Source organism: Emys orbicularis, chromosome 3, assembly GCF_028017835.1.
Source record: "Emys orbicularis isolate rEmyOrb1 chromosome 3, rEmyOrb1.hap1, whole genome shotgun sequence".
In the NCBI taxonomy this organism is placed as follows: Eukaryota; Metazoa; Chordata; order Testudines; family Emydidae; genus Emys; species Emys orbicularis.
The window spans coordinates 90,777,061-90,790,755 of record NC_088685.1 but is presented as its reverse complement, the minus strand read 5'-3'; positions in this window follow the sequence as shown (position 1 = coordinate 90,790,755).

Genomic DNA, 13,695 nt, shown 5'->3' with positions numbered 1-13,695 from the left:
CCTTTTCAGTTAAGGAACTGTATCAGCAATAACAAAAGGGCAAAGGATCCAAATCCTACAGAATATATTTCAGATCAGTTATTACATGTTAGCAAGCACCGGATCTAGACCTGAAGGCTGAGTGCTCACTCAGTGCAGCAAGGAGCTGTCTGCCAGTCCCCAGCTGGTATTCTCTAAATATAGCAAGTGAAAGACTGTGGCCTTAAGAAAGCCCTATTCAACTAATATTCATTTCCATGACTACGGATGACACAAATATTTCATTTTGATTCAGTTGCTTGCATTAGATCATAAAAACATATGGACCTATATAGCTCTAAAGCCGCCGGAGAGGTCACTTGTGACAATCCTTTGAAATTACCAAGTGTCTATATCTCCCTGCACCACAAAAGAAGAGAGACTATATTTAAGGAAAATCCTACAGTACATTTTAACCCTCCAGCTGTTGACAATGCCTATGACGTTCTTCCTTCCACATGTTTGTGACAAGCAAAGTCTGAAGGCTATAATAAGAACTGCTGTTTACTAGAAATATTATTTTATGAAAACTAATCTGTTGCCTATTTTAAATGGCATTCACTATAGTCATAGCTCTGTTTCAGTCTACTGGCAATACCACTCCTGTGTTTTGAAGAAAACATAATTATCATCAAATAAATAGGTATTAAGGAGATAAAACAAAAATGCTGTACATTAGCTTTGGCCAGTAATGTTTTCTCAGTCACAATTTATTCTTTTAATGAGCTTCATCCAATTCTCTGAGCATAGCTCTTCCTCACAACCAGGAGGGTCTATAGTTTAAGTACAATGTATTCTTTGTGTACCTTCATCCCTTCCATTCATTCCCAGCACAATAACCCATAGAGTACACTCCAGAGACAGGTTATTATAACTCAGTAATTATCTTCTAAGCTTCATAATCATGCTATTTTGTTTATTTACAAGAATTCCTTAGGATAAGGGAAAAAAACACTGGTCATTGAGAAAGGGTAGCAAGCAGTTAAAACATCGGTGTTACTCCTTAATGGGTTCCTGTAAGAAAATAAAATATCCATCCTAACGCTTTGTAGCTATAAGATTATTTGAATAATCTTTTTTTCTGATGAGTGCTCTCTGTTTTACTGATGCTTCATGTAGTAGGCTAGCAGTGGTCCCTCCCACTCTGGCACAGGGGGAGGCCAGTCCACCTCACTATGTCAGTGGGTGTCACCCATAGGGAATTAACAGAGCACTGATGAGTCTATGGTTCTGGCCTGCAGTCAGGGCTGAGCCACAAAAAAGGCTCTGAGCCCAGGCCCTCAGGCAAGACAGGGCACCAAAGAGTCTGACTCTGGCCGGAAGTCAAGGCGGGGCAGCAAACAGGGGCTGTGGCCTGCAGTCAGGGCAGAGCAGCAAAAGGTCTATTGCCCTAGCTCTGGCCGATGGCCAACAAACGCAGGCCTCTTGGCCTAGAGAGCAGAGGCTGCCACCCCAGAGGTGGGAGGATGGGGGCACTCAGGACCCCCAAACTCCACCGTGACCCAGCCGAGGGCCCTAACAGTGGTGGAGTGCTCCACTTCCTACCCCTCTCCTCAAGGTGTACCTTGATCCGGGGGTGTCCTTCAGCTCCTCAGGGTAGGTAGCTAGTGGGAGTCCCAGCAACTCCTTAGTGTCTTGGTTTGCTGGTGACTCCAGCCACTCTGGTCAGTCCTCAGCTTGGCGGAGCTCCCCTTCAGTCTCCAGGATCAGGAGCGGGCAGAAGGCGTCTGTCTCCTCTGGTGGCTGCAGCCCAATTGAGCTCTAGCACCCACCCTTTATATTCCCTGTCCAGAATCTTGACTTCCAATGGGAGGGGCGAGCATGACCTGGCTCTGCCCACCTGGGTTTATTAGAGAGTGGTCCCTCCCCACTCTGGCTCAGTGGGAGGCCACTCCGCCTCACTACACTTCAATATAAAAGGTTTTCACAAAACTTCTGTCTAAGCTGTCCTTTTAAATAGTTATTTTTTTCTTCAACATTTAAATACTGTAGCTGTCAATAGCTGAATAGGTGTGCAACTCTCATGTGGTGGCCCCTATGTAGAACTAGTGTATTGCCAACAATCAAGGACTACACAGATTGTAGTGGCAAATCAGAGTCACATAATCAATGGTACAAAAGTTTGTCAGGTTTCCACCTCAATAAATCTCAGTATTTCATCCAGATCAGATTTAAAACATACAATTGTGCACATACCAGTAAATGTATTTTCCAGGTCCTTGAAGCAATTTTTCAATCCAACTCTATTGCTAAAATCTCGTTCAAGTCTAGTCCAGTCTAAAATAGTCTGTTCAATTTCTCTTCGTGTGCCCATCACCATAGTATCCATATCAGAACCTCCTCCCCAATCTAACCTCTTTCTCCTCTAGCGTAATCAAATTGCTACTGCAAATCCTTTCACTGACTTCCTTTCTCCCTCTGCATCCAGTTCAAGCTTTATCCTAACCTACAAGATCCTGCAATACTTTTCCTCCATTTTATCCTACACCGCCTCTCCTGCTCCTTACATTAGTTCATTTCTTGTCCTTTAGTTATTTCCTTTGTCTCCTCCTTCACTGTTTCACATCTGTTTGCAAGCCACTCCCTATAGCCCTGATCCTGCAGATGCTTTCACGAGTAAAGTTACCGATCAGACCCTGAGAGGAGAATTTGGCCCACTGTATTGTATCCATATCAAGCCTTCAATATATCTTTTATCAATAGACCAATAGCATTTTACCTGTGTATTTTCAGGGAAGTGTACTAATGGGTAAATGTTAATATAATGGTGGTATAAGGCTTGTACATACATCCCTATCTACTTCTATAGTATTAATATTAATTGATAGGTACTACACACTTTTCTGACCAGGCAGTTTCTCCTCTCTAAACAGCTATAACTTCCCTTTATAGACTTATAGGAGTTTTATCCTTATACTGAGATTCAAATCTATCCCTTAATTTTTAAAATTGTAAAATGTAAGACAGTGAGACTGAAAGTTGAGTAGAAATACTGCAAGCATCATAGCTTATTTTCTAATTTGTCATCATCAGGTAACAATAAATTCTAAGGAGAAAACACATTGCAAGACTAAACTCTGACTCAATACTGTATTGATAAGTGGGTGTCAGACTGGTTTTTCAGCCTGAGAAGCCTTCAATGAAATGTTTTAACAGCAAAAAGAGAGCAGCTGTCTTTGACTGAATGTGTCTGTACTTCCCAGCTACACTCAAAATGTTTCATTCTGGACATCTGAGAGACGTCTAGCAGAAACAAATCTACAACGTATTTTCCATTGCTGTATTCTGGAGACTTTGTATCTTGCAATCCCTCTACGTTTGCCATACCTGAATTGAAAGGATGGCTATATTCCAACATGTACTCAAAGCTATGACAAGTTTTTCATTTTGGATGTCAAGAATAACAAATGAAAAAAAAAAATAACAGATGAAGAATGAAATAAGTGAACTGATGGATTAGGTGGGAGAGAGATAAACACAACCAGGCTGAATGTTGAATTAGATGTACAAAGATTTATTATTAAATTATTTGTGTGTTTTAACAAGCTATGAACAAATCTTAATGTGAACTAAGAACTAATAATTCCAGACCTGCAGCTCCTTAGTGACAAAAGATCTTCTCTCCCCCAGGGCAGCAATGTAGTTCCTATGAAACTGCTTACTCTACCACCACCCAAGAGAGTGAAGCCCAGGACCCTTCTGGTGTGATTGCCATATATGTCATCAGAGATGCTAGGGGATGACATGTGTGAGTGGGAGTAGGTGCTTTCTCAGAGAACGACAACTGGGAAGGTTGAATGGGTCAGCATGGCCCAAAGCCAGCGGTCCCAAGTGAGAGCTCCTGAACGCCATCTGTCAGCCAGAAGGGAAAGGATAATTTATTGCTTGCCAATACATTATAGGAAATCTAGTCCCAGTTGCTTCTCTCCTTCTCCATCTGCTCCAGGGTAACTAATGGGACTTTGTCTGAGAAAGGCCTGGGTTAAAAACTGAATGAGGACCTCCAGATTTTGCCCCATATTTGTGGCATGCTTGTATTTGATAGCCAAGAATTCAGGAGCAAATGGGTTAATGCTGTTCTAATGTTATGATAGAGGGTCTATGAAGCCTTCAGTTTTCCTTCTCAGTGAGTATCTTGATATTGATACATTTAGCTATAGGAGTCTACATGGGGAAAGTCCTTCACATTTATTGTAACCCTAATCTGAACATTGAGCCAGCTGTTCCCTCAGCTACACTGACCACAGGGCTTTGTTGTACTGAGTCCTCCTGAGCCAATTCAAACTTGACATTTTGCACCCTCTAATTAAAATGCAAATGAAAGGATAAATTATGTAAAAAGCAGATTATGCAGGTTAATTAAAATGAAAACATACCTAGACCCTGAGTTTACTGTTAAGTGGAATGTAAATATAACCTGCTGACATGGTTGAATATGGAGAACGAACTCAGTATGCTTCTGTAGTGGGAAGACCCTTTATCTGTAGCAAATGAAGTGAGCTTCCCAAAGACAACAAATGCATCATTACTCATCTGCTTTTAGAAAACAGAGAAAATAGCAAAGGTATGGGTGTTTCTGTTCTGCATTAACAATCCAACCTTACCCTTCTGATTCTAGCATATACACTATGACAAACTTCCTGTCTGCAAATCTGGTGTGCCATGACAATGCCATAAATAATGCAGCCAAGAGCTTGGAGTCTTCAGGGAATCTTCTCTGTTAATAATTCCCAGTTTTAATAATTAGAGGTGCGCTTCTGGCTGCACAGAAGACATTTGGGGTGCTCCTCAGAGCTTTGTCCCTCCTCTGGAGGAAAAGAGGAACAAAGACAAAAGGAAGCAGAGTAGAATGACCTTGCCTGTTTGTATACACTGGCAGTAAGAAGGAGGGAATATGAAGGATAGTGTTGAAAACTTGGAGAGGAATGAAAGGAAATTGAATGTATATGAAATGAAGAGCTTTGGCAGCCCTTTTCCAAGGTAGCATTTTACAGGCTTTGAACTAATTCCTCTGTGAGCACCACACACGTCACATTTAATTTTTAAACATACGTTTGTAATGATGCTGCTGTGGTTTGGATAAGCAAATGCAATTAAGATATTTTAAATGATTTATAACATTCAATTCTCTAGAAAACATTCAAATAAATACATAAAATAGAAACTAAGTACAAGAGTAGGAGAAGCTAAACAGGACTTAGAAATACAAAGGGAAGAGAGGAAAGATGATCTTGTTGTTAAAGCACTGGACTGGGATTTAAGATATTAATTCTTAACTCAAACAGAATTACTTTATAAACCTTTGGGAAAGTCACTTTAGGCCTTATTTTTAAAGTTATTTAGGCACCTAAAGATGCAGATAGGTACTTTTGAAAATTCCACTAGATACCTAGCTGTGTCTTTAGCTGCCTAAATGCCTTTATAAATCTGGCCCATTGTCTTTGTGCTCAGCTCCCCTCCATCCCCCACCCCCCATCTGTAAAATGGGGAATAATGAGGCTTCTTTTCTTCTACCTTTTTTCATTATCTATTTAAACCAGAAACTTTTGGGGCTAGAGACTCTTATGATGTGTACATACAGCCAGAGGCGTAGCGAGCGCCCTCCGTACCCTCCGACCGGAGGGGGCCCCGCAAGGAAGGGGGCCCCTAAAAGTGGCAAAATAAATACCGCATTCCAGTTTCTGCATTGTAAGGGGTCCCGCCCGGACATATGTTCGGAGGGGGCCACCGTTCGGAGGGGGCCACGTTCTTTGTTGCTACGGCCCTGCATACAGCATCTAACACAGCAGAGCCCCAGTTTGGGCTGGGGTCTCTGGGCACTACAGTGATATAAAGCATTTTCTTCTCAGTGAAGATGAGCAACACTTTATTTGCAGCAAGACTTACTCATCGGGGAAGAATATGTATTTCCTTGCCACATACAAAAAAATATTGATGCATTGAACATTCTTGAGTGCTTTTATCCCAAGACTTCAACGCATTTACTAGCTGAATCTCACATCATCCACTTGCAATAGGGTAAAAACTGACAAAAATAACAATTAAGTTAAAAATCTCTAATTTTTGTTTGTTTTTTTTGACCATGACACATTGGGAGAACATAACTTGAGGTTACAGCAGAAAGTGGACATCACAATTTTATTAAATTAACTAGATAATATCACTTACAACACAAACTATGCAGAAGAAATGTGTTCAGTTCTGATTGAATAACCCTCCCTTACAAGGGCCAGGGGAAGGTTCTTAATTAGAGGGGGAAGCTATTTTTAGCCTCCCTTTTGCGAATCAAAAATTGGGTTTGTCCTGCTTCCAGCATCCCCTGCTATCCCTCCATTATAGAACAGGGAAGGAGCCCAGACAAAGATAATACCATTTCTACAAGCACAAGTTAAAACCTGCTCCATGCTGTGCATATAATTACAACCCATCTCTCAATTCTCCTGACCACTTTCAGGCTAGAGGTCTGCAAACTGGGCCTCATAACCCCAATCGGCATTGAACTCCTGCCAGAGTTTGACAAAGCAAAATTTGCAATTAACAAGCAAACCCTTCTGGGTGCTGGGAGCAAGTCTAAAAATCCATGGGTTGTCTGTCAATTGTGGCTGGTGGGAAAATGCCTTCCTAACCCCAAATGGCAATTCATTGAAAGATCACAGCAGTTCATGAGATCCTTCAACAAACAACACATGTAAACTGCGCAAAACAACAGTGGTGAGAGTGGAGCAGGAGCAGCCACTGAGATGAAACAAAGGAAGAGCATTGTCTCCTTGCTCATTTAAGGGGAGACAGAATAGTCAATTAAATCCACCACACCCCTTAACACTGGCCAGTCAGTGGCTAGTGAGGGTGGGAAAGTCACAGGTGCAGCTGTATTTCCCACATTGAACATGTGGGGGACAGGAAGCCTCCACCACCTCCCTTATCTCCTTCTCTTCTGGTCAGTTCAAATGCCAGGAGATCAGTCGGACAAGCAAAGTGGGCATTTACAATGGAATTTTTAAAAAATCTGAATTTTCAATTTTTGAAAAAAATTGACCAGCTTTACTTGGGTGCCTATTGTTTAAACTAAGGTGATCAACCTAGAATCACAGAGTAAATCACTGACAAATTCAGAAGTAGAAACCACAAATGCAGACTTCTAGTTGCCTATTGTACTCACTATACCACAATCCTTGGCAACCAACTGTCGATTTTTGCTGCAGCAATCTGAAAGCAGTAAGGGAAAAGGTGGAGATTTGCAAATTCTTTCAAATAGTCTAGCAACATGGAATCCTGAGCATACACTCTGACACTCACCTGCAGTATGCTCATGATGCCAATAAGACAAATAATGACATTAATTCTGTCAATATAAAACAACAGTAACGCTGAAAAGCATTTAAGAATATTGATCCCTCACAGCCTCATATAATCTAAAGCCGCTGTTGATTAGTCATTATCACACCTGGCAGGAAAAACATTTTGCACTCTCAGGTTTCAGAGCATTATCATCTGGCTACAGGGGTTGCTGCTACTGTTAATATGGTATCAAATACCTGAATTCTACTGTGGGAATGAGAAGTTCTTTAGAAATTCCATTTAATTTTGTAAATGTAAGATGAAAATGGGGGAAGGGAGAGGTAGAATTTTCTGCAAGGAGGAAATAGCCCTATTGTGTATCTCTAACAGGATCATCTTAATATGAGCAACATCTATCAAACAATTAATAATATGACTGTGATGGACTGTCACCTCTTTCCCCCACCTCTGTAGTGTAAACAAGCAGTCTCCTCCCTTTCCTACCATATCACTAGCATTTCCTATGGTGGGGGGAGGAAGGAGGGGTGTGAGGCTTCTTTTCCAGAAGCTCTATTCCCAGATTTCTGGATGCCCATGGCCTTTTAATCCATGTTGCTCAATTCCTTGACAGGTAGCATCCCTGGCAGGCAAGCATCTGCTTCTAGTCAGTTACTGTACAAGAATCATAGATTATTAGGGTTGGACAGGACCTCAGGAGATCATCTAATCCAACCCCCTACTCAAAGGACCAATCCCCAACTAAATCCCCAAATGGCCCCCTCAAGGATTGAACTCATAACCCTGGATTTAGCAGGCCAATGCTCAAACCACTGAGCTATCCCTCCCCCCATGTTGTCATACCCACACAAGAGCAGTGGCTTTAATCAAGGACTGAAATGAGCACAGACTGCCTTACATACTGCTGTAGCATACATGAGAATAAACTCAGAATGGCCATCTTACATAGTACTGAAACCTCATTAGAATCATATTGTGTCTACCTCATCTCATCTGATGAACTTCTCATTTGACATCAGTGGGGGTTCTGTGCTAAAATGAGAGCCAAATGAGGCTCAGAAGTGTTCAATAGCTGGAAAAAAGAGTTATTGCTGAAAATCAGTTCTGTTACACACAGGGGAAGACCACAAGAGAGAGATTTGGCTTCCAATGTATTTATCGGAGACATTAAGTGAGAAAAGAATTACTGTTGCCTTTAAATGGGCAGTTCCTTCTTGCTTGCAGTACTCTGGTTTCCAGTAATAAAGTTCCTTCTCAGAACAACTAAACAGTTCACTTTTGTAGAGAAGAATATTTGGCATGCTCTGAGTGCTTATTGCTCTAACACATTAGTCTTATCATTACTAACGACAGGTTAGACATACTGGGAATCCAGCATTTTCATACAAAAAAGGAATGTGACTTTATTAATACCCTGGGTCACCCAGAATCACTGTGGCTTATGACTCAGAGAACCACAAGAAAATGACTGTGTAAGTGGATCCATTCTGTGGCTAACTGAGTCCTGAATCCATACTATAGTACTGTGCAGTAATTAAAGAATATAAATGAACTCAGTATTCAGCAGTTTCTTTACTATCGCTCAAAGTCTTCTTTAAACATAACCAAATATCTCACTCATTTCATCAAGGATATCAGAAAGATGATCTGACAGAGGAGGAGAAGAGGCCACATTATATTAACTGGGGTACAAGAGAAGGAAAAATGCTTTGATTCTCATAGCAGGACTCTTTGTAATAGCAATCACAGAGAGATTTAAGGAAGCCTTTGGTGAACAAAATAATCTTTTGGGCTGAGATTTTAAAAAATGCTTGGGGAAATTAGGCTTTGAAATCCCAATGAAACACATCGGGAGCTGGGTGTCTAATGCCCATAGGCACTTTTGAAAATCTCAGCCATAATTTATTTAAAAAAATAGAAGCCAGTAGGATTGCAAGGTTCAGAAGTCTACTTGTTTCACTTACCCACTAGCTATACAATTCTTAACTTCCTGCACTCTCCCAGCAGCTAGAGCATTCTAGAGACAATGAACAAGATAACCCTGGAATGTAAAGATCAGGTTAGATATGGACAGCACATGGACAGAGGATGTTGTACAGGGATTGGTTCCTGAAAAGTAACCAAGCCAATCATGAAGCATATGACGCAAGGTATAGTTAAGAGCGCATATGTTATTAGTGTTAGTAAAAATGTATATAAGGTAAAGTTTTGATGTGTAACTCTGGGTATGGATATGCCCCATACCCACCCCTACATTTCAGTCTGATCAACTCAACGTAGCTTTGCTGTATGCCAGATAAAGGAACCTGAGTGATGAGACTGGAGTTGAACTGAGTTCTTGGGGAACCAAGTAGAAGAGGTGTCAGCAGAATCCCAATATGTGTATATGTTATGATCCAGCAATTGATTACTTGGTCACATGATATTTTTTCTATGGGGCCTCTGCTTCATTCTGTGCACAGAATGGACAGTGTTCACTTAATGAGTAGGGAGATGATATTTTTTTCCTCATAGTTCAATGTGTGGTTCCATGCCATATTTACTTCACGCTAGTCAAACCCTCTTTAGAAGACAGAATTATTGATTTCTTCTTGGGTTTTTCTATGGCACTTATCACTAAGTTATGTGAGTGCTCCACAAATATTAATGAATTTATTTTCAAAATACCGTTGTGAGATGAGGGGGTGATACTATTCCCATTTAACAGATAAGGAACTGAGGCACACAGAGATTAAAGTCAAAAGTATCCATTAATTTTAGGTACCCAATTTAATAAACCTAACACTTCATTTTTCAGAGTGCTTAGCAATATTATACTTTATATGCTCAGTTGAAGCTGTGAGTGTTTCTGCAAATCAGACCCTGCGCCTCAAGTCAGGAACCCCAATTAGTGATCACCTTGAAAAAGTAAGATTTAAGTAACTTGACTAGTATCACGTAGGAATTCTGGGGCAGAGGCAAGGATAGAATCCCTTTCTCCGGGGCAGCAGTCAACTGCCTCAGTCATGAAATCATCTTTCACTCTTGCAATCCCTTGTCTCCTTCACTACACACTTTCCTATCTGTGGAGAGAGAGAGACCCTGGTTCACGTCTACGTAGGGTTTGTCAGATTGCAGCCCTTCTTCCGGCTCCTCCAAAACCTCTTACTGAGGTTCTCGCTGCACTTTTCCCCACTCCTGTTAATTCATGCACTTCCCATTTGCAGCACCACAAAGTCATGGCCACCTCCTCATCAACCTCCTCCTGGTGCTGGCCAAGATAGTCATCCACCATATCAGAAAACTGGAAGGGGGTGGGGTGCTCTGCAAGTATGGGGCTACTTTATTCCTCATACTTACCTAATTCTGGTCTCCAGCCAGAGTTCCTCTCAGTGGTGTCAAGTGAGTCCTTAGACATCTTGGTGAAGAAGTAGGCACTATCTGGGGTTCTCTGCTGAATCCCTGATTTTTAACCTAAACTCCCATCTCTGTTTTTGTTGTCCCCAGTGCTTACTTGTGGCCTGGGTCCAATAGCTCCTCTCCCTGGGTCAAGGGGGCAGGCCTCTATCTTTGGGCAAGCCTAGGCCCACCTGTCCAAGTACCCACCAATAGTACACACCTTCCAACTTCTGCACCAGGTGAGGCAGGGGTCCTGGAGACAACAGACTCCTTCACTACACAGCCCTCATCCCCAGGGGTCCTGAGAAAAAAGTAGTATGTGTTTAATTTAATACTGTATCATAACTCATACCCATGAAGGGGCCAAATTAAGTTTGCACAAGTAACCTTAATTCTGTCATTTCCTAACTTTTGACTGCTTGACTCTGCAATCTTAATCATGCTTTTGAACTTAGCAGGGGGCACGAGTGTGTGTAATTGTATCTATAGCTAGCATAGGTTTTTAATCAGGCAAACTGAAAAAAATGAAATTTCACCATGCGGCATCATATTGACACCCACATGGGTCATTAATGGGATTGGAACCTTCAGATGCACTGCACAGGCCTCTACCACCTGAGCTAACAAAGTAATTGATAGCAATAGTACATTCCTCTATGTGGATCAGCACTAGAGGAGGATGGGACCCATTTTCCAATGGGTTTCACAGACATTTGCTAACAGCAGAGGAATGATGAGACTCAGAAATCTTGGGTTCCATTCCAGGCTCTGGAGCTGGGGGGGAAGGGGAGGGAAGTGTGCTTTCATGGGCACAGACTCTTCTGCCCGTTCCCCACCAGCTTGACCGTTTCTGCTCCAGCCTATTTCTGTATCAGTCCTGTCTCTTTCCCTTCCCCAGCTTCTTGTCCCAGTCCCATTTCCCTTGCCTACCTAGTGGCAGTCCCCACTCCAGAGGCTTTTCATCGCAGTTCCAATCACTTTGCCCAGCTAGTCCTATTCTCCTCGTCCCAGCTCATTGTCTGAGGCCCAGTGTCCAGTCTTCTTGCCCAGCCAGTCCCAGTCTCAGTCACACCCACCTCCAGTCCTGTTCTCCCCATATTCTGTCATAATCCCCTCCTTCCCATCTTCCCTGGTCTGGCCTTTGGACCCTCTGCATTCAAAATAGACAACTTGCTCCTCCACACAGCCTGGGTGCCAACAGAGGGGGTCATTGAGAGCATAGGTGAGACAGGTTCCTTACTCTCAGTTCCAGTGCCCAGCCCCACATCAGCTGGATGCATGCTTAGTCACTTTGTGGGGATGGTGCATGTGCAGTCTGGACAGCTGTGAGAGGCTATGGCATGCTCAGTGGGAATGAAATTTTCAGAGATTTTAGCTGCCCTGCTGCTGGTGGTCTTAAGAGCAGGTCTGCTGATCTCCTCAGCCAATCAGGAGGTCTGGCCAATCAGGTGATTCAGCTGTGAGTCCTCTGTTCCTCCCTAAGGAGGTGGAGCTACCTGGTCCCAAGCTCAGCTGCAAGCTCTAATTCCTGACACTGTGGTGGTCACATGGTGAGTCCACCTAGTCTGGTGAGTCCACCTGTGAAGATGCTCTTCCCCTTCTTGGTCAGGGTCATACTTGGCAATATCAGTAGTGCCCACGTGGATAATCTTCAGGGAGTAGTGGTCAGGAGAGGGGCAAATGAGCCTCAGCAACCTTTCTGTAATGTCTCAAATGAGGGCTCCAGTGGGCCGTGCACATCCTAGGACATCAGGTCAAGTTTCCAGATGGATGCCTCTGTCCCCACACAATGTAGTCCCCAATCATCACCACCCTATACCCCTCCTCTTGGGTGTAGTGGCATCCCAGCCTTGGGGGAAAGGTGGTTTCTCTTCCTCAGCCATTGAAGTCTGTTCCTCTTTTCCAGTAGAGCATACTGGCTTATCTTCCATGTACATTCTTTGTAAATAAACAGTGTTGCATCAAAGAAATACCTGACTCCATCATTGGTTTCTCATCCAGTTAAAACAACTCACAAAACCCCAAATATTGGGGTCAAAAGGGGTAACAATATACATTTATCATCTCCCCTCTTATTTGTCTACTTTCTAAGGTAAACAAACCCAATCTTTTCAATCTGTCTTCATGTGATGGTTTTTCCTTGCCCTTCTCTGAACTCTCTCTAGTTCTGCTATAACTGTTGTGAGAGGGGGTGACCAGTAATTTACAGAGTATTTCAGATGGACATAAACCTAACACGTAACTGGAAGGGGTATATATTGATGGTTGAACCTCAACATGATCCTAATCTTGCAGCTCTTATTCATAAGACTAGCCCCACTGAAGTGAGAGACCCCAAACTGGGCCCCAGATTCTGGATTTATAACATGTTTCAGTGACCAGATGTAAAAAGGGAACAGAAATTGTATGTGAGTGAGTGGAGAGAGGGAATATTTTAAGTATAATGGGGGAGGCAAAGGAAAAGAACATTCTGGAAGATGAAATTTTAACTAAAGACAGACAGTTTAAAAAATAACAAAAAACAAAACAGTCTTTGTGTTGGACTCTGTGCTGTTGAAGGATTCCTTTAGGCAGAATAAATAACCTGACATTCTACAGCTAACTTGTCTGAAGTCATCATTAACTCTGCTTAGTTTTTATCATTATTTTAAGCAGAGACGTCATATGCTACAAGTTCAGGTTCAGTTTAGATTAGACTCGAAATGTTTAAAGGCTTTCCCAATGCTTCTCCAAACTCTCTACCCCTCCTCAGTCCACAAAACTGATCCTGAAACCCCCATAAGAAAAACTCATGAAATTCCTGCTGCTCCCTGGTTCTAGCAAAGCCAGAAATGACACAAAAAAGCTTCCCACAGCATTTCAGCACTTCATTCTATGAGATTTTTTCAGCCAAAATGTGCCACTGTGAAACCTTCTCAATTTTGCCCTACTCCAGCTCCAAATGAACTCAATAGCAAAACTCCCTTTGATGTCAGTGGGAGTTGGAACAGGTTCATAAAAGTA